Source organism: Oncorhynchus kisutch, linkage group LG24 (genome assembly GCF_002021735.2).
Source record: "Oncorhynchus kisutch isolate 150728-3 linkage group LG24, Okis_V2, whole genome shotgun sequence".
NCBI classification, from domain to species: Eukaryota; Metazoa; Chordata; class Actinopteri; order Salmoniformes; family Salmonidae; genus Oncorhynchus; species Oncorhynchus kisutch.
In genome coordinates, this window is record NC_034197.2 from 27,012,603 (window position 1) to 27,035,745 (window position 23,143).

The 23,143-nt window shown below is 42.7% G+C and overlaps 1 pseudogene; it reads right to left on the reverse strand.

Annotated features, from left to right (window-relative positions):
* LOC109869767 (nuclear pore membrane glycoprotein 210-like) overlaps positions 1-22,723 on the reverse strand; it is a 49,741-nt pseudogene extending 27,018 nt beyond the window's left edge.
* Positions 22,724-23,143: the final 420 nt, after the last annotated feature.

A 23,143-nucleotide genomic window follows, 5' to 3' on the forward strand; every position in this document is an offset into this window, starting at 1 on the left:
GATCAAGAGAGCTTTGAGGGAAATTAAAACCATATTGCCAATATGAGAAGGATAAACTGAACACTACAGAGGGTCTTTGTGAAGGCTCTGCCCCTCAGCTAGGTACATTTAAAAAATAAATAAAAAATTTAATTTAGCAGAAGCTCTTACCCAGAGCGACTTACAGGAGCAATTAGGGTTAAGTGCCTTGCTCAAGGGCCCAAGGACCGATTTTTCACCTTGTAACTTTTTACGGTTAATGTTTGGAAACATGTTAACATCGACTAACTAGTACAATTGATGTAAGATATGTAACTATACAATTCACTGCATTGACCAGTGATCCTTCGCATCCTGTAAAATTAGTTAGGGGAGGGCTATACAGTCTCACCTTCATCGTTCCATAGTGCATTGGGTTGAGGACAACACGGGCGTATACCACACTGACGCCAATGTCACTGACGGTCGTCATCACTCCTTTCACTGTCACCGTGGCAACAGCTAGGTTAGAGGAGAACCAGCTGAAATTCCACTGCCTCCAGCTGCCTGGGACACAATGCAACATGGGTAAATATTGACACAGAGTCTGTAATACATCAAATTTCGAGAGACACTCCAACTTGTATCTGTCACTCTAAGCCAGTGTCTGGCCTTGTACAAATTAGTAGGTAATTATAAGAAGTAACGAAAGAAGATTCACAAAATGTTTAAATATAAAATGATACACAAACACAGAACTTGACAGAAGTGAAGTGTAATTCATTGTGGCTGATGTGAGATTCTTCAGCATGAGTTCCAACAGAAATAACAGTAAACATATGTTGTATTTAATAGGGACAGATACCTGTATTGTGTACTGGTAGGCTCCAACCTTGGGCTGCCATGGAAATGTGAGGATACTGAGACTGAGGACTGAGTTTGCCAGCTCAGATTCCTCCATCCTAGAACACAAACACAACCTTGTTACGACATAGCCAGGCTGTTTCTAACTAATGATCATGATCTCTCACAATTCAATAAGATAGCATAAAGTATTAAAGTAAGAAAAAAAAAAACGGCAAATAAACTAATCCAAGGTTTCTACAAAACTCACTTGATCCACTACAGATTTGAGTGTAGCATCAATTAGTGTTATCCCGTTGTTCAAAGCCTTGACACGGTGGTAGGACCCATTCAGGGAGGACTCTCAGAGTACTCATCTGGAAACACAGCTTCGATCCGGATGTTCTGCAAGCACAAACCATCAAGATAGTAGCATTCAAAAATACAGAGGGGAATGAGAGTGACGATCTGTTTTAAAGGCCCAGTGCAGTCTAAAAGTGTGATTTTCCTACGATTTATATATATTTCCACACTATTAGGTTGGAATAATACTGAAATTGTGAAAATTATGATAACTACCTTTTAAAATGTAAGAGCTGTTTGAAAAGAGCGCCTTCATTTCTGGAGTTTTGGCCCGCCTGGGAACATCACCAGGCGGTAAATTAGTTAATAGACCATTAAGAAAGCTCTCTGCCAACAACAGGACATTTTCCTTTTCCCCCCTCCACACTCAGACCACTCCCAGACAGTCCTAGCAAAATTCTTGCTTGACAAATTGCTCATTGCTATGAAGCCATTTTTGTATATTTTTGACTATTTTAATTGAAAACATTTACAGTACGGTATCTAATTGTTACCCAGAAATCCGTTGATATCGAGATTTTTTAAAACAGCTGCATTGGACCTTTTAAAGTGTGGAAAAAACCTAACCATTAAAGAGAGGACAGGGCATACAATCTGGCTAAGATGATAACATAGAAAATCCATCAAACATATTCAAAATCGTCCTTCCCAGTATTGGAATGTCTCCCAGCTATAGTTCAGTCTACAGTTGATTAGACATCAAGAGGGATATGCCAAACAAAAAATCTAGTTTCCATTTTAGAAGAGGGAGAAGACCAGGGAGCGTGACTGTGTTTTGACAAATATAACAGACAATGGTGTAGAATTAAGACAACTTAGGCTGAGCTTACATCAGATAAGTAAATCCTACTGCTTGACTTGTCAAAGACTTCGATAAGGATATCATACACTCATCCTGTTTCTAGAACCCAGCTCTCTACAGGATTCATCTTAAATCCTGGTAGTAAAAGAGAAAAGCAAAACAAGTGATCATTGGAACTGAAACAGGATATGTAGTTCAGAAATCACTCAATAACTGACAATGGTTTACTTTAAATGCTTCACTAATGCACAAGGATGAACAAAATGCATGCAACCATACCCAAGTATCCCGGTTCCACAACATACCCCGTTGGGCATGCGAGACACCCCTTGCATGCGAAGGCCTGAGCAATTGTTAAGGACAATAAAGTTAGGTTATACAAAGAGGCATACAGGGACCATTTTAAATATTGTGTTTGTCAAATGCACAATACAACCTTCTGGGATAAGTCTTAAGTAGTGAGCTTTAGCTAGACATGTTCCCCCCCAGACTGTCAAGTCCTGTTATATTACTGCCTGTCTCTGCAATCCACTGAGAATTACATGAGAGAATGGAACACTCAAATTACAGTGGGGAGAACAAGTATTTGATAACCTGCAAAATCAGCAGTGTTCCCTACTTACAAAGCATGTAGAGGTCTGTAATTTTTTATCATAGGTACACTTCAACTGTGAGAGACGGAATCTAAAAAAAATCCAGAAAATCACATTGTATGATTAAGTAATTAATTTGCATTTTATTGCATGACATAAGTATTTGATCACCTACCAACCAGTAAGAATTCCACCTCACAGACCTGTTAGTTTTTCTTTAAGAATCCCTCCTGTTCTCCACTCATTACCTGTATTAACTGCACCTGTTTGAACTCGTTACCTGTATAAAAGACCACACACTGAATCAAACAGACTCCAACCTCTCCACAATGGCCAAGACCAGAGAGCTGTGTAAGGACATCAGGGGTAAATTGTAGACCTGCACAAGGCTGGGATGGGCTACAGGACAATAGGCAAGCAGCTTGGTGAGAAGGCAACAACTGTTGGCGCAATTATTAGAAAATGGAAGAAGATGGTCAATCACCGTTCAAGATGACGGTCAATCAGTCTGGGGCTCCATGCAAGATCTCACCTCGTGGGGCATCAATGATCATGAAGAAGGTGAGGGATCAGCCCAGAGCTACATGGCAGGACCTGGTCAATGACCTGAAGAGAGCTGGGACCACAGTCTCAAAGAAAACCATTAGTAACACACTACGCCGTCATGGATTAAAATCCTGCAGCGCACGCAAAGTCCCCCTGCTCAAGCCAGCGCATGTCCAGGCCCGTCTGAAGTTTGCCAATAACCATCTGGATGATCCAGAGGAGGAATGGGAGAAGGTCATGTGGTCTGATGAGACAAAAATAGAGCTTTTTGGTCTATACTCCACTCTCCGTGTTTGGAGGAAGAAGAAGGATGAGTACAACCCCAAGAACACCATCCCAACCGTGAAGCATGGAGGTGGAAACATCATTCTTTGGGGATGCTTTTATGCAAAGGGGACAGGACGACTGCACCGTATTGAGGGGAGGATGGATGGGGCCATGTATTGTGAGATCTTGGCCAACAACCTCCTTCCCTCAGTAAGAGCATTGAACATGGGTCGTGGCTGGGTCTTCCAGCATGACAACGACCCGATACACACAGCCAAGGCAACTAAGGAGTGGCTCCGTAAGAAGCATCTCAAGGTCCTGGAGTGGCCTAGCCAGTCTCCAGACCTGAACCCAATAGAAAATCTTTGGAGGGAGCTGAAAGTCTGTATTTCCCAGCGACAGCACCGAAACCTGAAGGATCTGGAGAAGGTCTGTATGGAAGAGTGGGCCAAAATCCCTGCTGCAGTGTGTGCAAACCTGGTCAAGAACTACAGGAAATGTATGATCTCTGTAAAAGGTTTCTGTACCAAATATTAAGTTCTGCTTTTCTGATGTATCAAATACTTATGTCATGCAATAAAATGCATATTAATTACTTAAAAATCATACAATGTGATTTTCTGGAATTTTGTTTTAGATTCCGTCTCTCACAGTTGAAGTGTACCTATGAAAAAAAATCCAGAAAATCACATTGTAGGATTTTTTATTAATTTATTTGCAAATTATGGGGGAAAATAAGTATTTGGTCAATAACAAAAGTTAATCTCAATACTTTGTTATATACCCTTTGTTGGCAATGACAGAGGTCAAATGTTTTCTTTAAGTCTTCAAGGTTTTCACACACGGTTGCTGGTATTTTGGCCCATTCCTCCATGCAGATCTCCTCTAGAGCAGTGATGTTTTGGGGCTGTTGCTGGGCAACACAGACTTTCAACTCCCTCCAAAGATTTTCTATGGGGTTGAGATCTGGAGACTGGCTAGGCCACTCCAGGACCTTAAAATGCTTCTTACGAAGCCACTCCTTCGTTGCCCGGGCGGTGTGTTTGGGATCATTGTCATGCTGAAAGACCCACCCACGTTTCATCTTCAATGCCCTTGCTGATGGAAGGAGGTTTTCACTCAAAATCTCACGATACATGGCCCCATTCATTCTTTCCTTTACACGAATCAGTCGTCCTGGTCCCTTTGCAGAAAAACAGCCCCAAAGCATGATGTTTCCACCCCCATGCTTCACAGTAGGTATGGTGTTCTTTGGATGCAACTCCGCATTCTTTGTCCTCCAAACACGACACGTTGAGTTTTTACCAAAAAGTTATATTTTGGTTTCATCTGACCATATGACATTCTCCCAATCTTCTTCTGGATCATCCAAATGCTCTCTAGCATACTTCAGACGGGCCTGAACATGTACTGGGTTAAGCAGGGGGACACGTCTGGCACTGCAGGATTTGAGTCCCTGGCGGGGTAGTGTGTTACTGATGGTAGGCTTTGTTACTTTGGTCCCAGCTCTCTGCAGGTCATTCACTAGGTCCCCCTGTGTGGTTCTGGGATTTTTGCTCACCGTTCTTGTGATCATTTCGACCCCAAGGGGTGAGATCTTGCGTGGAGCCCCAGATCGAGGGAGATTATCAGTGGTCTTGTATGTCTTCCATTTCCTAATAATTGCTCCCACCGTTGATTTCTTCAAACCAAGCTGCTTACCTATTGCAGATTCAGTCTTCCCAGCCTGGTGCAGGTCTACAATTTAGTTTCTGGTGTCCTTTGACAGCTCTTTGGTCTTGGCCATAGTGGAGTTTGGAGTGTGACTGTTTGAGGTTGTGGACAGGTGTCTTTTATACTGATAACAAGTTCAAACAGGTGCCATTAATACAGGTAAAAAGTTACAGGTCTGTGAGAGCCAGAAATCTTGCTTGTTTGTAGGTGACCAAATACTTATTTTCCACCATAATTTGCAAATAAATAAATAAAATATCATACAATGTGATTTTCTGGATTTTTTTGCTTCTCTTTTTGTCTGTCATAGTTGAAGTGTACCTATGATGAACATTACAGGCCTCTCATCTTTTTAAGTGGGAGAACTTGCACAATTGGTGGCTGACTAAATACTTTTTTGCCCCACTGTATATATTTTTGTTAAGTTTTAAAGCTAACTTCCTGCAATTTTACACCTTTTGCCACGAGTGAATCAAACATTATAACAAAATCAATGGGCTAAAAAACCTAGCTTAAAAACATTAGCTGACATGGACTAGTTGATCGGAACATTTCTTATAAATAGCTCTCCAAGCAAGGTCTGCCATGACCAGAGGAAACCTGCTGATGCAATTTATTTTATTTTATATTTGTTGCTGCTAATTACCAACTAATGTTATAGCAGTGTAGAGGAGTCTCAGACCTAAACTAATCAAGATCATATGAAGTGTTTGTTGTCTTAAAAAGGACACTTGTGATAAAGCAGCACGTTGATGTGTCCCAGCTGCAGGGCGTTAACAGTGGAGGTGCTGTGGTCCAGACTAGCCACAGCCAGGTCAGTGTTTCCATCAGCACCAGCCACACTGTCCTGGAGGTGCAGCTCATATTGATCACAGGGCATGGAGAACTCTGGAACACATTACCCTGGGTCAGCGCTTCATGATTTGTCTTCATTAACTATTTCCTACATAGATGGGATGGACAGTATACACCCTGAACTGTGATATGAATAGCATCTAAATCATTCTTGATACTACATTACTGTATCCAATGACACAATTCAATACTTTTCTAGACACCCTTTTTTGTGACTATTGTCGTTACATTATTGGATTTGTAATTGCATAGAATGATATGCTTGACTGTATCGTGTAAGTTCAGACCCACCTGTGATCTTTCCCTGTCTGTTCTTCTGGACCTTGTATTGGATGGATGTGCCCACCAGCAGGTAGACATCACATGCAGGGCTCAGCAGGATGTTCTCCAGGATCAGCAGTTTCACCTCTGCTGCACCTACATTCTTTGTGAAGGTTAGATTTCATAGTTAAAGCACGGCGTACGAACGGCACATGCCATTTTCTACATCGAGAAACCAGACCAACTCCGTTGCAGTATGATTCACACGCCATCAATAGCTACCAACCCTCAAAGGCACGCCTATAATCAAATGGTTCATCTAAACTCTAGGTCACATTTACTCCACACACAGAAACGCATACAAAGCTCTCCCTCCATTTGAAAAATATAACCATAACTTAATCTTCCTGATTCTGGCTTACAAGCAAAAACTATAACAGGAACAACCAGTGACACGCTCAATTCGGAAGTGGTCCAATGAAGCGAATGCTAAGCTACAGGACTGTTTTACTAGCACAGACTGGAATATGTTCTGGGATTCATCCGATGGCATTACGCAGTTTACCCCATCAGTTACCGGCTTCATTAATAACTGCATCGATGACAACGTCCCCACAGTCACTGTACATACATATCCCAACCGGAAGCCATGGATTACAGGCAACATCCGGACTAAGCTAAAGGGTAGAGCTGCCACTTTTAAGGAGCGGGACACTAATCCGGACGCTGATAAGAAAGCCGGTGTGAGTAAGACCTTTAAACAGGTTAACATTCACAAGGCCACAGGGCCAGATAGATCGCCAGGAAGCGTACTCGGAGCATGCGTGACCAGCTAGCAAGTGTCTTCGCTGACATTTTCAACCTCTCCCTGACCCAGTCTGTAATACCTACATGTTTCAAGCAGACCACCATCATCCTAAGGCTGGGCAATATGGCCTAAAAATCAGCTTGATTTAAAAAATGTATGGGCGATTCACAAGATATCTCCTATCTATACAGTGCATTCAGAAAGTATTCAGACCCCTTTGTCCACATTTTGTTACATTACAGCCTTATTCTAAAATGGAGTCAATTGAGAATAAAAAAAAGTTATAATCTACACACAATACCCCATAATGACAAAGCAAAAAGAAGTTTGTAGAAATCTTTGCAAATTTAGGAAAAAAATCTAATTAAATATCACCTTTACTGAAGAACCTTTGGCAGCAATTACAGCCTCGAGTCTTCTTGGATATGACGCAACAAGCTTGGCACACTTGTATTTGGGGAGTTTCTCCAATTCTTTTCTGCAGATCCTCTCATGCTCCGTCAGGTTGGAGGGGAGCTGCACAGCTTTTTTCAGGTCTCTCTAGAGATGTCCAAGTCCGGGCTCTAGCTGACCCACTCAAGGACGTTCAGAGACCTGAATCCCCTCCTGCGTTGTCTTAGCTGTGTACTGAGGGTCGTTGTCCTGTTGGAAGGTTAACCTTTGCCCCAGTCTGAGGTCCCAAATGCTCTGGAGCAGGTTTTCATCAAGGATCTCTGTACTTTGCTCTGTTCATCTTTCCCTCGATCCTCACTACTCTCCCAGTCCCTGCCGCTGAAAACATCCCCACATCATTATGCTGCCACCACCATGCTTCACTGTAGGAATGGTGCCAGGTTTCCTCCAGACGTGACGCTTGGCATTCAGGCCAAAGAGTTCAATCTTGGTTTCATCAAACCAGAGAATCTTGTTTCACATGGTCTGAGAGTCCTTTAGGTGCCTTTGGCAAACTCCAAGTGGGTTGTCATGTGCATTTTACTGAGGAGTGGCTTCTGTCTGGCCACTCTACCATAAAGGCCTAATTGGTGGAGTGCTGCAAAGATGGTTGTCATTCTGGAAGGTTCTCCCATCTCCACAGAGGATTTCTGGAGCTCTGTCAGAGTGACCATCAGGTTTTTGGTCACATACCTGACTAAGGCCCTTCTCCCCCGATTGCTCAGTTTGGCCGGGCGACAAGCTCTAGGAAGAGTGTTGGTGGTTCCAAACTTCTTCCATTTAAGAATGATGAAGGCCACTGTGTTCTTGGGGACCTTCAATGCTGCAGAAATCTTTTGTTACCCTTCCGCAAGATCTGTGCCTCGACATAATCCTGTCTCAGAGCTCTATGAACATTTGAACATCTTGGCCATGTTCTGTTATAATCTCCACCCGGCACAGCCAGAAGAGGACTGGCCACCCCACATAGCCTGGTTCCTCTAGGTTTCTTCCTAGGTTTTGGCCTTTCTAGGGAGTTTTTCCTAGCCACCGTGCTTCTACACCTGCATTGCTTGCTGTTTGGGGTTTTAGGCTGGGTTTCTGTACAGCACTTTGAGATATCAGCTGATGTACGAAGGGCTATATAAATACATTTGATTTGATTTGATAATAAGGCAGAACAGTTGAAACTGGAGCAGCAGCACGGTCAGGTGGACTGGGGACAGCAAGGAGTCATGTCAGGTAGTCCTGGGGCATGGTCCTAGGGCTCAGGTCCTCCGAGAGAGAGAAAGAAAGAGAGAAGGAGATAATTAGAGAACGCACACAGATTCACACAGGACACCGAATAGGACAGGAGAAGTACTCTAGATATAACAAACTGACCCTAGCCCCCCGACACAAACTACTGCAGCATAAATACTGGAGGCTGAGACAGGAGGGGTCAGGAGACACTGTGGCCCCATCCGAGGACACCCCCGGACAGGGCCAAACAGGAAGGATATAACCCCCCCCCCACTTTGCCAAAGCACAGCCCCCACATCACTAGAGGGATATCTTCAACCACCGACTTACCATCCTGAGACAAGGCTGAGTATAGCCCACAAAGATCTCCGCCATGGCACAACTCAAGGGGGGGCGCCAACCCAGGATGACCACATCAGTGAATCAACCCACTCAGGTGACGCACAAATTGAAATGTTTCTTACAGAAGAAATATGAAAAGCATATGCACAACAATGGTAGCCATTGAAAGGGAACCGTTTGGATACTATGGTGAAATTATTAGACCAAAAGGTGAGGACAACAGTTCACCTGACAAGAAAGAATCCAAACATTATACTGTTGAATTCATGTGCATTTACTGTACTGTTCGCAGCATTTGGTGATAATGAAAATCCTGGAAAATGTGGGGTAGGTGCAACATAAGATTAAATCAATGACAACGTGTGCAGTAAAGTCCTTTAAATGCACTTATGACTCCATAAGTTGTCTTCAACAGCTTTCATGAGCTATCCTAGCTGTGCCGTTGCAGAACTCAACCAAGCACAATTGTAATTATTTTGTTTGGAACACAACCCTGCATCCCCAACATCACACAATTACTGTTGTTGTTTACGCATATAAAGGATAAATCACTGTGGACAAGACTGAAAATAGAGCACACTAGTTTGACAAGTCCCTAAAGGTTGCAGTCACATAAGCCCAAACAAAACCAGCAATCCTCTCAACACGATATTTTAGCTATTCTATTTGACAGATCTGAGCGTAGTACACATCAAGGCCAAAACAAACACCAAAATGCAATGCGCCTTTGGGGATGTCATCAAAGAGAATCAGGTTGTGGCGCCAGCTCATGTAAAAGAGTGTCTGTGCCTGGCCATAATGAAACCAGTGAGACAGAACAAACAGGGACATTAACTTCTGCCTCACGACATCACAATCATCACTACTGGAAAAGTCGTTAAACCCTTCTAGTGCACACAACAATGTGGATCTCTACGCATTATACTGAAGCGGGTAGCACTTTCAGTTGTTCTTATGTCTCTGTAGAAACACTGCAATTACTCTAGTAACATTTTATTAACATGATGACACATAGCAATTGAGCAATTATATTGTCAAAAAAATGCACAAGTGGAATCAGGAATTTATGATACAATGTTGATTCAATGTTATGAGTAATTAGTGTTACTACATAGGTAGTTGTTATGATGACAGCACATGCCGATGTAAAAGGTCTTTGTTGACCAAAAGAGAACCAATGACACAAACTGTCAAGTAAAACATAAGAGTGTATCCTTGAACACTCACCTTCAGAGTCCAGTGAGTAGATCTTCAGTTCCAATGGTGACTCCTCCAGGTGCAGCTCGCTGGTGGTGGACACTATCTGGATCTCACTGATTAAGTCCACGATGGCATCACAGCACAGCACCTGTCCCGTTACTGCGGTGAGGGGAAACGAGTCACATTAACAGGTACTGTATCAACATTTGAGACATCTACAGAACCAGAAGTGTATATTAAAGTCAGGAATCATCGCACACCCCCATCCACAGGGCTGCAGTGGAGAAGGTGAAAAGCTTCAAGTTCCTCAGTGTCACTGACAAACTGAAATGGTCTACCCACACAGGGGATGGTGTATAAATTTGGCTTGGCCACTAAGACCCTCAAACGTTTACAGATGCACAATTGAGAGCATCCTGTAGGGCTGTATCACCGCCTGCTACGGCAACTGCACCGCCCACAACCGTAGGGCTCTCCAGAGGGTGGTGCGGTCAGCCCAACGCATCACAGGGAGCACACTGCCTGCCCATCAGGACACCCGGTGTCACAGGAAGGCCGAAAAGATCAAGGACCTCAGCCACGGCCTGTTCACCCGCTATCGTCCAGGAGAGGTCAGTGCAGGAGCGGCCTTTCAGGTTATGTCGATATAGGACTCGTTTTACTGTGGATATAGATATTTTTGTACCTGTATCCGCCAGCATCTTCACAAGGTCCTTTGCTGTTGTTCTGAGATTGATTTGCACTTTTCTCACCAAAGTACGTTCATCTCTAGGAGACAGAACGCGTCTCCTTCCTGAGCGGTATGACGGATGCGTGGTCCCATGGTGTTTATACTTGCGTACTATATTGTTTGTACAGATGAACGTGGTATCTTCAGGCGTTTGGAAATTGCTCCCAAGGATGAACCAGACTTGTGGAGGTCTACAATGTTTTAACTGAGGTCTTGGCTGATTTCTTTTGATTTTCCCATGATGTCAAGCAAAGAGGCACTGAGTTTGAAGGTAGGCCTTGAAATACATCCACAGGTACACCTCCAATTGACTCAGATGTTCTAAATTAGCCTATCAGAAGCTTCTAAAGCCATGACATCATTTTGGGGAATTTTCCAAGCTGTTTAAAGGCACAGTCAACTTAGTGTATGTAAACTTCTGACCCACTGGAATTTTGATACAGTGAATTATAAGTGAAATAATCTGTCTGTAAACAATAGTTGGAAAAATGACTTGTGTCATGCACAAAGTAGATGTCCTAACCGACTTGCCAAAACTATTGTTTGTTAACAAGAAATTTGTGGAGTGGTTGAAAAACGAGTTAATGACTTCAACCTAAGTGTATGTAAACTTCTGACTTCAGCTGTAAATAGACATGAAAAACTAGTCACGTTAATAATGTTTACATAATGTTTTACCAATTTCATATGTACAGTGCCTTGCGAAAGTATTCGGCCCCCTTGAACTTTGCGACCTTTTGCCACATTTCAGGCTTCAAACATAAAGATATAAAACTGTATTTTTTTGTGAAGAATCAACAACAAGTGGGACACAATCATGAAGTGGAACGACATTTATTGGATATTTCAAACTTTTTTAACAAAACAAAAACTGAAAAATTGGGCGTGCAAAATTATTCAGCCCCTTTACTTTCAGTGCAGCAAACTCTCTCCAGAAGTTCAGTGAGGATCTCTGAATGATCCAATGTTGACCTAAATGACTAATGATGATAAATACAATCCACCTGTGTGTAATCAAGTCTCCGTATAAATGCACCTGCACTGTGATAGTCTCAGAGGTCCTTAAAAGCGCAGAGAGCATCATGAAGAACAAGGAACACACCAGGCAGGTCCGAGATACTGTTGTGAAGAAGTTTAAAGCCGGATTTGGATACAAAAATATTTCCCAAGCTTTAAACATCCCAAGGAGCACTGTGCAAGCGATAATATTGAAATGGAAGGAGTATCAGACCACTGCAAATCTACCAAGACCTGGCCGTCCCTCTAAACTTTCAGCTCATACAAGGAGAAGACTGATCAGAGATGCAGCCAAGAGGCCCATGATCACTCTGGATGAACTGCAGAGATCTACAGCTGAGGTGGGAGATTCTGTCCATAGGACAACAATCAGTCGTGTATTGCACAAATCTGGCCTTTATGGAAGAGTGGCAAGAAGAAAGCCATTTCTTAAAGATATCCATAAAAAGTGTTGTTTAAAGTTTGCCACAAGCCACCTGGGAGACACACCAAACATGTGGAAGAAGGTGCTCTGGTCAGATGAAACCAAAATTGAACTTTTTGGCAACAATGCAAAACGTTATGTTTGGCGTAAAAGCAGCACAGCTCATCACCCTGAACACACCATCCCCACTGTCAAACATGGTGGTGGCAGCATCATGGTTTGGGCCTGCTTTTCTTCAGCAGGGACAGGGAAGATGGTTAAAATTGATGGGAAGATGGATGGAGCCAAATACAGGACCATTCTGGAAGAAAACCTGATGGAGTCTGCAAAAGACCTGAGACTGGGACGGAGATTTGTCTTCCAACAAGACAATGATCCAAAACATAAAGCAAAATCTACAATGGAATGGTTCAAAAATAAACATATCCAGGTGTTAGAATGGCCAAGTCAAAGTCCAGACCTGAATCCAATCGAGAATCTGTGGAAAGAACTGAAAACTGATGTTCACAAATGCTCTCCATCCAACCTCACTGAGCTCGAGCTGTTTTGCAAGGAGGAATGGAAAAAATGTCAGTCTCTCGATGTGCAAAACTGATAGAGACATACCCCAAGCGACTTACAGCTGTAATCGCAGAAAAAGGTGGCGCTACAAAGTATTAACTTAAGGGGGCTGAATAATTTTGCACGCCCAATTTTTCAGTTTTTGATTTGTTAAAAAAGTTTGAAATATCCAATAAATGTCGTTCCACTTCATGATTGTGTCCCACTTGTTGTTGATTCTTCACAAAAAAATACAGTTTTATATCTTTATGTTTGAAGCCTGAAATGTGGCAAAAGGTCGCAAAGTTCAAGGGGGCCGAATACTTTCGCAAGGCACTGTATATACTGTATTCTAGTCAAGGCCATCCTATTCAACCTGTGCTGTACATACAGTGCCTTGCAAAAGTATTCATCCCCCTTGGCGTTATTCTTATTTTGTTTCATTACAACCTGTAGATTAAATTGATTTTTATTTGGATTTCATGTACTAGACATACATAAAATAGTTCAAATTAGTGAAGTGAAAAAAAAATACTTGTTTCAAAATAGTATACAAAATTTTAAAAACGGAGATTGGTGCGTGGATATGTATTCACCCCCTTTGCTATGAAGCCCCTAAATAAGATCTGGTGCAACCAATTACCTTCAGAAGTCACATAATTAGATAAATAAAGTCCACTTGTGTGCAATCTAAGTGTCACATGATCAGTCACATAATCTCAGTATACATACATCTGTTCTGAAAGGCCCCAGAATCTGCAACACCACTAAGCAAGAGGCACCACCAAGCAAGCGGCACCATGAAGACCAAGGAGCTCTCCAAACAGGTCATGCACAAAGTTGTGGAGAAGTACAGATCAGGGTTGGGTTTTAAAAAATATCCAAAACTTTGAACATCCCACGGAGCACCATTAAATCCATTATAAAAATTTTTAAAGAATATGACACCACAACAAACCGGCCAAGAGAGGGCCGCCCACCAAAACTCACGTACCAGGCAAGGAGGGAATGAATCAGAGAGGCAACAAAGACACCAAAGATAGCTCTGAAGGAGCTGCAAAGCGCCACAGCGGCGATTGGAGTATCTGTCCATAGGACCACTTTAAGCCATACACTACACAGAGCTGGGCTTTACAAAAGAGTGGCCAGAAAAAAAGGCATTGCTGTAGAATAAGCAAACACATTTGGTGTTCACCAAAAGGCATCTGGGAGACTCTCCAAACATATGGAGGAAGGTACTCTGGTCAGATGAGACTAAAATTGAGTTTTTTCACCATCAAGGAAAAGGCTATGTCTAGCACAAACCCAACACCTCGCATCACCCCAAGAACACCATCCCAACAGTGAAGCATGGTGGTGGCAGTATCATGCTGTGGGTATGTTTTTCCATCGGCAGGGACTGTGAAACTTGTCAGAATTGAAGGAATGGTGGATGCCCAAGGAATGATGGATGCAAGAATGGGCTGCCATCATTCAGGATGTAGCCCAGAAGTTAATTGACAGCATGCCAGGGCGGATTGCAGAGGTCTTGAAAAAGAAGGGTCAACACTGCAAATATTGACTCTTTGCATCAAATCATGTAATTGTCAATAAAAGCCTTTGACACTTATGAAATGCTTGTAATTATACTTCAGTATTCCATAGTAACATCTGACAAAAATATCTAAAGACACTGAAGCCGCAAACTTGGTGGAAATTAATATTTGTGTCATTCTGAAAACTTTTGGCCACGACTGTATGTGAACACCCCTTCAAATTAATGTATTTGGCTATTTCAGCCACACTTGTTGCTGACAGGTGTATAAAATTGAGCACACCGCCATGCAATCTCCATAGACAAACAAACATTGGCAGTAGAATGACCTTATTGAAGAGCTCAGTGACTCAACGTGGTGCTGTCATAGGATGCCACCTTTCCAACAAGTCAGTTTGTCAAATCTCTGCCTTGCTAGAGCTGCCCTGGTCAACTGTAAGTGCTTTTATTGTGAAGTGTAAATGTCTAGGAGCAACAACGGCTCAACCGCAAAGTGGTAGGCCACACAAGCTTACAGGATGGGCCCGCCAAGTGCTGAAGCGCGTAAAAATAGTCTGTCCTCTGTTACAACACTCACAACCAATTTCCAAACTACCTCTTAAAGCAAAGTCAGCACAAGAACAGTTTGTCAGGAGCTTCATGAAATGAGTTTCCATGGCCAAGCAGCCACACACAAGCCTAAGATCACCATCTGGAATGCAAAGTATCAGCTTGAGTGGTGAAAAGCTTGCCACCATTGAACTCTAGAGCAGAAACGCGTTCTCTGGAGTGATGAATCACCTTTTTACCATCTGGCAGTCCGACAGAAGAATCTGTGTTTGGAGGATGCCAGAAGAACGCTACCTGCCTAAAAGCATAGTGCCAACTGTAACATTTGATGTTAGAGGAATAATGGTCTGGGGCTATTTTTCATGGTTCGGGCTAGGCCCCTTAGTTCCAGTGAAGGGAAATCTTAACACTACAGCATACAATGACATTCTAGACGATTGTGTGCTTCCAACTTTGTGGCAACAGTTTGGGGAAGGCTCTTTCCTGTTTCAGCATGACAATGCTGCACAACGCGAGGTCCATACAGAAATGGTTTATCGAGATTGGTGTGGAAGAACTTGACTGGCCTTCACAGAGCCCTGACCTAAACTCCATCGAACCCCTTTTGGATGAATTGGAACACTGACTGCGAGCAAGGCCTAATCGCCCAACATCAGTGCCAGACCTCAGTAATGCTCGTGGCTGAATGGAAGCAAGTCCCCGCAGCAATGTTCCAATATCTAGTGGAAAGCCTTCCCAGAAAAGTGAAGGCTGTAATTTAATGCAAAGGGATGACCAACTCCATATTAATGCCCATGATTTTGGAATGAGATGTTCGACGAGCAAATGTATTAATGTTCTCAGTAAACATTGGAGATTAAATATAATTCACGTTGTCAACAATCTAAGCCAACCCTGTCTGTTTTGCCCCATAGTTGCGTATGTGTCTGTTTTGTTGCTAAACACCCAACCCGTCTATAGCATTGGAGTAAACCGCTGATTTACACTATTACACAATGCTGTATACCAGTGTTCTTCATTCATTTTACTGGGCCCACAGGGATGTACTTTTTTGTTCTAACCCAGCACTACCAATCCTGATTCAGCTAATCAAGGGAAATGTTTCAACATATAGTTAATAGGGCTGACTTGTGCACTACACTGAGTAGATTGTCTGCTGAAGCCTTTAGGCTAAATCACCTCAACTTCCATTGACCGAAGCATAACAAGTCCTTATCATTAAGAGTTTAGAGAATCTATACAGCTCTTATCTCAACCATCATGAACTAGTTGATGAGCAAGTAGTGGCACTTTACCCTTTCATGTTAGCCTCATATCATGCTGCTTCAAAAAGGCCACAAATAAACTGACATTTGCATTGACACCAAGTAAGCAGATGTTCTCTCTTCATCCAAGCAGGTACTCTACTCCAGTGGTTCCCAACTTTTTTTTGTTGCTCTGCACAGAGTACCCCTGATGTACCCCCTCATGTGAATTTTACCAGTAAGTCTGTGGTTTCATGAGTCTTCAAGTATCCCCTGTGGATAGGCCAAGTACCCCCAGGGGTCCTACTACACCTGGTTAGAAACCCCTGCTCTACTCACCGACATCCTCAGACAGTATGATGCTGGTGAGTCTGGAGGAATGTGTGGAGCAGGCCTGGAGAACAGCTCTCTGGGAACACTGTCTACTGAGGTCAGCCTCTACAGCCTCGATGCTGGCCACCTCTGGTCTGGTGGAAGACCTGGAGGTACGAAAGGTACTGTATTCAGACACTCTGGGGACAAAATTTCTGTCCTCTTCAGCAAAACCTGGTGAGCGTAAATCGGTCTAATAAATCAGATTTTGCCCAAGGACATGTTGGAAGCTGTTATCTAATGACAGGAAAGAATAAAAATCTGTTTTGACAGGAAATGTATATGATTGATTAGGCACAGATTCTAAAATGAAAGGCATAAAGTTGATTGATTATTTATAAACTTGTACCATCAGCTCTTGTACCGTCAGATTTAAGTCACTCAAATATTACACAAATAAACATTAGATATGGAAAAAAAGAATAGAATTTAAAGAACATTAGCTTTAACCCGCAAAATGTTCTCTGCACCACATAGCAAAATGTGTAGAATTGCAGGAAATAAGCTTTAAACCTGCAAAATTCTCTCAGCAAACAAGAGTGGTACAGTGCTTGTGCTCATAAAAATAGAAGTGGTGTTCTCCAATGTAGGAAGGGGGGCCTGAGTGAAAAGGTTTGGGAACCCCTGCTCTAGCGGATACCGGACAGGTTATAGCGTTAATAGAGAACTTCACTTTCCATGAAACTAAATCTTTCTGATTTCAGATTTACTTGACTATACGCCACAGTGTAACAGTTCATGTTGCAACGCGTCCCACACGACCTATGAGTAAGATATGAAAGACGATACCTGCGTGGACCAAGCAATACAGTTGTCTGTTTCCTGGCGATAATCTTTTCTTTTTTTAAAGATATTCACTTACCATCTGTAACAGCCTTCAGTTGCTTCCAATGTGAAGTTTATTCTGGTGCTTCGGGCAAGTGGTAATAACACTTTGGGGATATTCAACTTTGACGAGGCACTTGTGGTGTGAATTGAACTTGATATTAACAAAAAAACTGATAGCGTACTTAGCGCAGAAATCGCGATTTCCGACAGCCAGATAGATTGCAGGTACTGCTATTATCAATATTTAAAAAAATACCAAATAAAATATGTTAGAGGTTATAGCCAACTAGCCTACAGTGCAATAATTGAATATTTCTTCCATCCTCAATTATCCTAACGTTTCCGACACAGTGATCAACACCGGGTAACCTAATCGTTACAATGAACTAACATGACTACTGTAACCATTTCCTTCATCAAACATTCGAACCATTGATAGTTACCTTAGATTCAATTTCTGACAATAACGGAGAGCGGCAGCCTCATAACTTTGATACTTTCGCCGGTTCCTAAAAGTGTCCGCCTTCAATTCAAATACCCTTCAAATCTCATGGATAGAGTATACAGCAGACCTTCCCCTACTATCTAAGTTTAGGATAAAAAGTAATTTCAACAAAAATTATGTAGAAATACCCGCCATTACAAATAATTAGAGCTGCAGCGTGCATGCTGGCTGGGTGTCAGTTGACGTCATTTACAAAGTAAAGTAGTGGATGTGATGCGAGGATGACGCTTTGTTAAAGATGCAGTAGTGCTCAGCTTTTAGCCCACCAGCAACATGCAGCGACCTACAGTATGTATCATTACCACCACAACTGACACATACTTCATATATTTTGTAATTTCCTACTCCCTATATATAGCCATGTTATTTTCACTCGTTCTTTTAATTCGTTATTCACTGTATATTTATTCCTCGTGTCACAATTGTTTTAGTACATGTTTTATTATTGACCTTATCTTTAACTCAGCATTGTTGGAAATTGACCTGTAAGTAAGCATTTTCCTGTTAGTCTACACCTGTTATCCAGGAAGCAAGTGTCAAATAAAATTGGATTTGACTATACAGCTGAGCCACCTATTGAGGGAGAGCTCAATCAGTTTGATCATCAGGTGAATTATGAATGTTTGTTATAACAGCAGGGCTATTATGTACAGGTGTGACTGGGATGGGTTACCATATCCCTAGTGTAGCCAATCTCAAGATATTCAACTACTGGTAGTCTGATACATAGAGTTCTACTGATACAAGCAATTATAGTGTGGTTTCAAAACACAGATTGTACTCATGTCTGTTTCTCTTTGACCCCAGACTTCTGAGGATCAACGTACAGCATTAGTTAGTGAGTAGTGAATCATTCATTGTATATGTTGTTCATGAGGTCCGCAGGTCTAAACGACTTTCAGTAACCCAATTCTTCCTCTAACTACCAGCCTCTCTGTCTCTATTTCTCACCAGTCACCACCAGCAGAGTTAAGTACATGCATGTCCTATGGATTACCCATTTATATTAATTAGTGCCAATCTAAACCATGGCGTTAGTTGACACTGAAATGGGAACATAATATAGCTGGCCCCAACCACTTACGACTAGACGAGTTAAGTAAATTAGCTGGGAGCAAGAGAGGACGGCTCACAATAATAATAATACATAAGACGAACTGTTTCGGCTGGGAAGCATGCGGAGGCCTTTAAGAGGTCTGTGTTTGATCTTCCTGAAGTATTTGCTCCAGTGGTGGCTGGTGGCACCTTAATTGGGGTGGCAGGGTAGCCTACTGGTTAGAGCGTTGGACTAGTAACTGAAACGTTGCAAGTTCAAATCCCCGAGCTGATGAAGTACAAATCTGTTGTTCTGCCCCTGAACAGGCAGTTAACCCACTGTTCCTAGGCTGCCATTTAAAATAAGAATTTGTTCTTAACTGACTTGCCTAGTTAAATAAAGATTTAAAAAACAAGGACTAAAATAGCACTTTTCAAGGACCCAAAACAGACTGAATAAAGAGAGGGGTGGGCTCAAGGAAGGTGTATGGGGAGGGTTTGGATGCGAACCCGGTTTAGGATAAGGGGCAGATTGGGTTCAGAATACAAACCTGATTTAAGGTGGCCTGCTGGGGTGGAACAGAGTGGGCATGTGGATTGGTAGGGGAGAAGAAGGTCTGACAGGTAGGGGCCAGCTTTGTAGGTCAGAAGGAGGATCTTGTAATCAATGTGTTGGAAGACAGGTAGCCAGTGGAGTTCACAGAGGACAGGGGTGATGTGCTACCAGGACTTAGTGTGGGTGAGGAGTCAGACTGCAGAGTTTTGATCCATTTGGAGCTTATGGATGAAGCTTGAGTTGATGACGGAGAGGCAGGACGGGAGAGGGAAGTGAATGGACTGGAGACCGTTCCAGCCATTAGTATGAGCCCATACTCCCCAATTAAGGTGCCACCAGCCACCACTGGAGCAAATACTTCAGGAAGATCATGTGACCTCCGCCATGCTTCCCAGCCAAAACATTTCAGAACAGAACAGTTTGTGCATATATTACAATGACATTTTGTTCGTTTTGGACTTCGGTAAGCGTTTTTTCGGCTGTTCGGGCACACTAAACATTTGTAAAATAGCTTAAAGTCCGGGTAGGATGGGTGGGAGGTAACACAATAGGTACAGTGCCCTGCGAAAGTATTCGGCCCCCTTGAACTTTGCGACCTTTTGCCACATTTCAGGCTTCAAACATAAAGATATAAAACTGTATTTTTTTGTGAAGAATCAACAACAAGTGGGACACAATCATGAAGTGGAACGACATTTATTGGATATTTCAAACTTTTTTAACAAAACAAAAACTGAAAAATTGGGCGTGCAAAATTATTCAGCCCCCTTAAGTTAATACTTTGTAGCGCCACCTTTTGCTGCGATTACAGCTGTAAGTCGCTTGGGGTATGTCTCTATCAGTTTTGCACATCGAGAGACTGAATTTTTTTCCCATTCCTCCTTGCAAAACAGCTCGAGCTCAGTGAGGTTGGATGGAGAGCATTTGTGAACAGCAGTTTTCAGTTCTTTCCACAGATTCTCGATTGGATTCAGGTCTGGACTTTGACTTGGCTATTCTAACACCTGGATATGTTTATTTTTGAACCATTCCATTGTAGATTTTGCTTTATGTTTTGGATCATTGTCTTGTTGGAAGACAAATCTCCGTCCCAGTCTCAGATCTTTTGCAGACTCCATCAGGTTTTCTTCCAGAATGGTCCTGTATTTGGCTCCATCCATCTTCCCATCAATTTTAACCATCTTCCCTGTCCCTGCTGAAGAAAAGCAGGCCCAAACCATGATGCTGCCACCACCATGTTTGACAGTGGGGATGGTGTGTTCAGGGTGATGAGCTGTGCTGCTTTTACGCCAAACATAACGTTTTGCATTGTTGCCAAAAAGTTCAATTTTGGTTTCATCTGACCAGAGCACCTTCTTCCACATGTTTGGTGTGTCTCCCAGGTGGCTTGTGGCAAACTTTAAACGACACTTTTTATGGATATCTTTAAGAAATGGCTTTCTTCTTGCCACTCTTCCATAAAGGCCAGATTTGTGCAATATACGACTGATTGTTGTCCTATGGACAGAATCTCCCACCTCAGCTGTAGATCTCTGCAGTTCATCCAGAGTGATCATGGGCCTCTTGGCTGCATCTCTGATCAGTCTTCTCCTTGTATGAGCTGAAAGTTTAGAGGGACGGCCAGGTCTTGGTAGATTTGCAGAGGTCTGATACTCCTTCCATTTCAATATTATCGCTTGCACAGTGCTCCTTGGGATGTTTATTTGTTTATTTGTATCCAAATACGGCTTTAAACTTCTTCACAACAGTATCTCGGACCTGCCTGGTGTGTTCCTTGTTCTTCATGATGCTCTCTGCGCTTTTAACGGACCTCTGAGACTATCACAGCGCAGGTGCATTTATACGGAGACTTGATTACACACAGGTGGATTGTATTTATCATCATTAGTCATTTAGGTCAACATTGGATCATTCAGAGATCCTCACTGAACTTCTGGAGAGAGTTTGCTGCACTGAAAGTAAAGGGGCTGAATAATTTTGCACGCCCAATTTTTCAGTTTTTGTTTTGTTAAAAAAGTTTGAAATATCCAATAAATGTCGTTCCACTTCATGATTGTGTCCCACTTGTTGTTGATTCTTCACAAAAAAATACAGTTTTATATCTTTATGTTTGAAGCCTGAAATGTGGCAAAAGGTCGCAAAGTTCAAGGGGGCCGAATACTTTCGCAAGGCACTCTATGTCTGCAAGAATACAAGGAGAGTGTAGTCTTTTGACCTTTTATTGAAACAGGTTTGTTGGTCTTTTGTAGGCTTGAAATGATGAGAAATGTCACCGCTGATGAATGATGGTTTGTCTAGGAACAAACAGAAGAAACAATCACTTAACATCAAGGTATAAAGGTTAAATTAGCACTATTAAGTCAGGAGGTAAGGAGAAACGATAGAAAAGGATAACTTTGCCTTGGCCGCCACACTGCATTCATATGTTAATCATTATCAATGAACGCAGCTCTGCAGTTACCTGTTGGTTTGCCACATCAGCCTGCCTCTCTCGCACCGGACACTTCCAGTCTCCAGCAACATGGGCACCCCTACAGTTGACACACACAACTTTTCCCACCGAAACTACACAATCCTCTGTCCCATGCCCTACTGCACACTTTCTACATCTTGGAATCTCCCTCCAAACACACTTCCGTGACATGACCATAAACTTGGCACCAAAAACACAGCAGTAGATTCGGCACAAAAGCTCTAACAGGATAACTGATGTATCCTAACATGACTTTGTTGGGTAAAGACTGATACAGCACTTAAAAGGACAGACTGTGACACCTCTGTTTCACCACACTCCCCACCTGGCCTGTGTCACACCAAACGATGGGAGTCACAAACACCAGGAATCTTTCGTTTCAATTGCTCGACCTTCACACTTAACGCAACCTGAGAAATCACTCCTTTCAATGGTGCCTTATTCCTAAGAGCAAGGTAAGAAACAGATCTTGACCGAGTTGCGTGGCATGGAAACAAACATCACAAGTCCACTTCAGGTTACCTTAGGGTTACCTTCCATGTCCATTGATGCAAGGCTCGTGCTTTGAGCTCCTCGCTACACCTTCCACCTCACTTAAATCTCCCTCATTCACTTCCATTTCACCTCCAGAGCTCGGTCTGGTGGACATCTCACTCTGTTTGTACTTGATCCCAGTCTTCTTCGACACACCATCTCCACTTTTAATCGCCATCTTCATCAAATTAAGATTACGTCTCTTCTTCAATTCTCTTCTTCCTCTTCCATTCCTCCTCCAAAATCCATCTTTCCTTGTTACTGTCCCAATATTCCTCTTCTTCCATATTTGCTAGCGGCCCTGTGGCATGCCGACTTAACTCCATCTCCCTAGTCAGTCAGCTGACCGTCCATCAATTCCGGGACAGGGTTCCGGTCTGGAAGCATGCTTTTGACTGCCCCTACGGTATTGACTCTTAGCACTCACATCTGTAACCATTAAGTGCTTTGAAAGGCTGGTCATGGCTCACATCAATACCATCATCTAAGAAACCCTAGACCCACTCCAATTTGCATACCGCCCCAACAGATCCACCGATGATGCAGTCTCTATTGCACTCCACACTGCCCTTTCACACCTGGACAAAAGGAACACCTA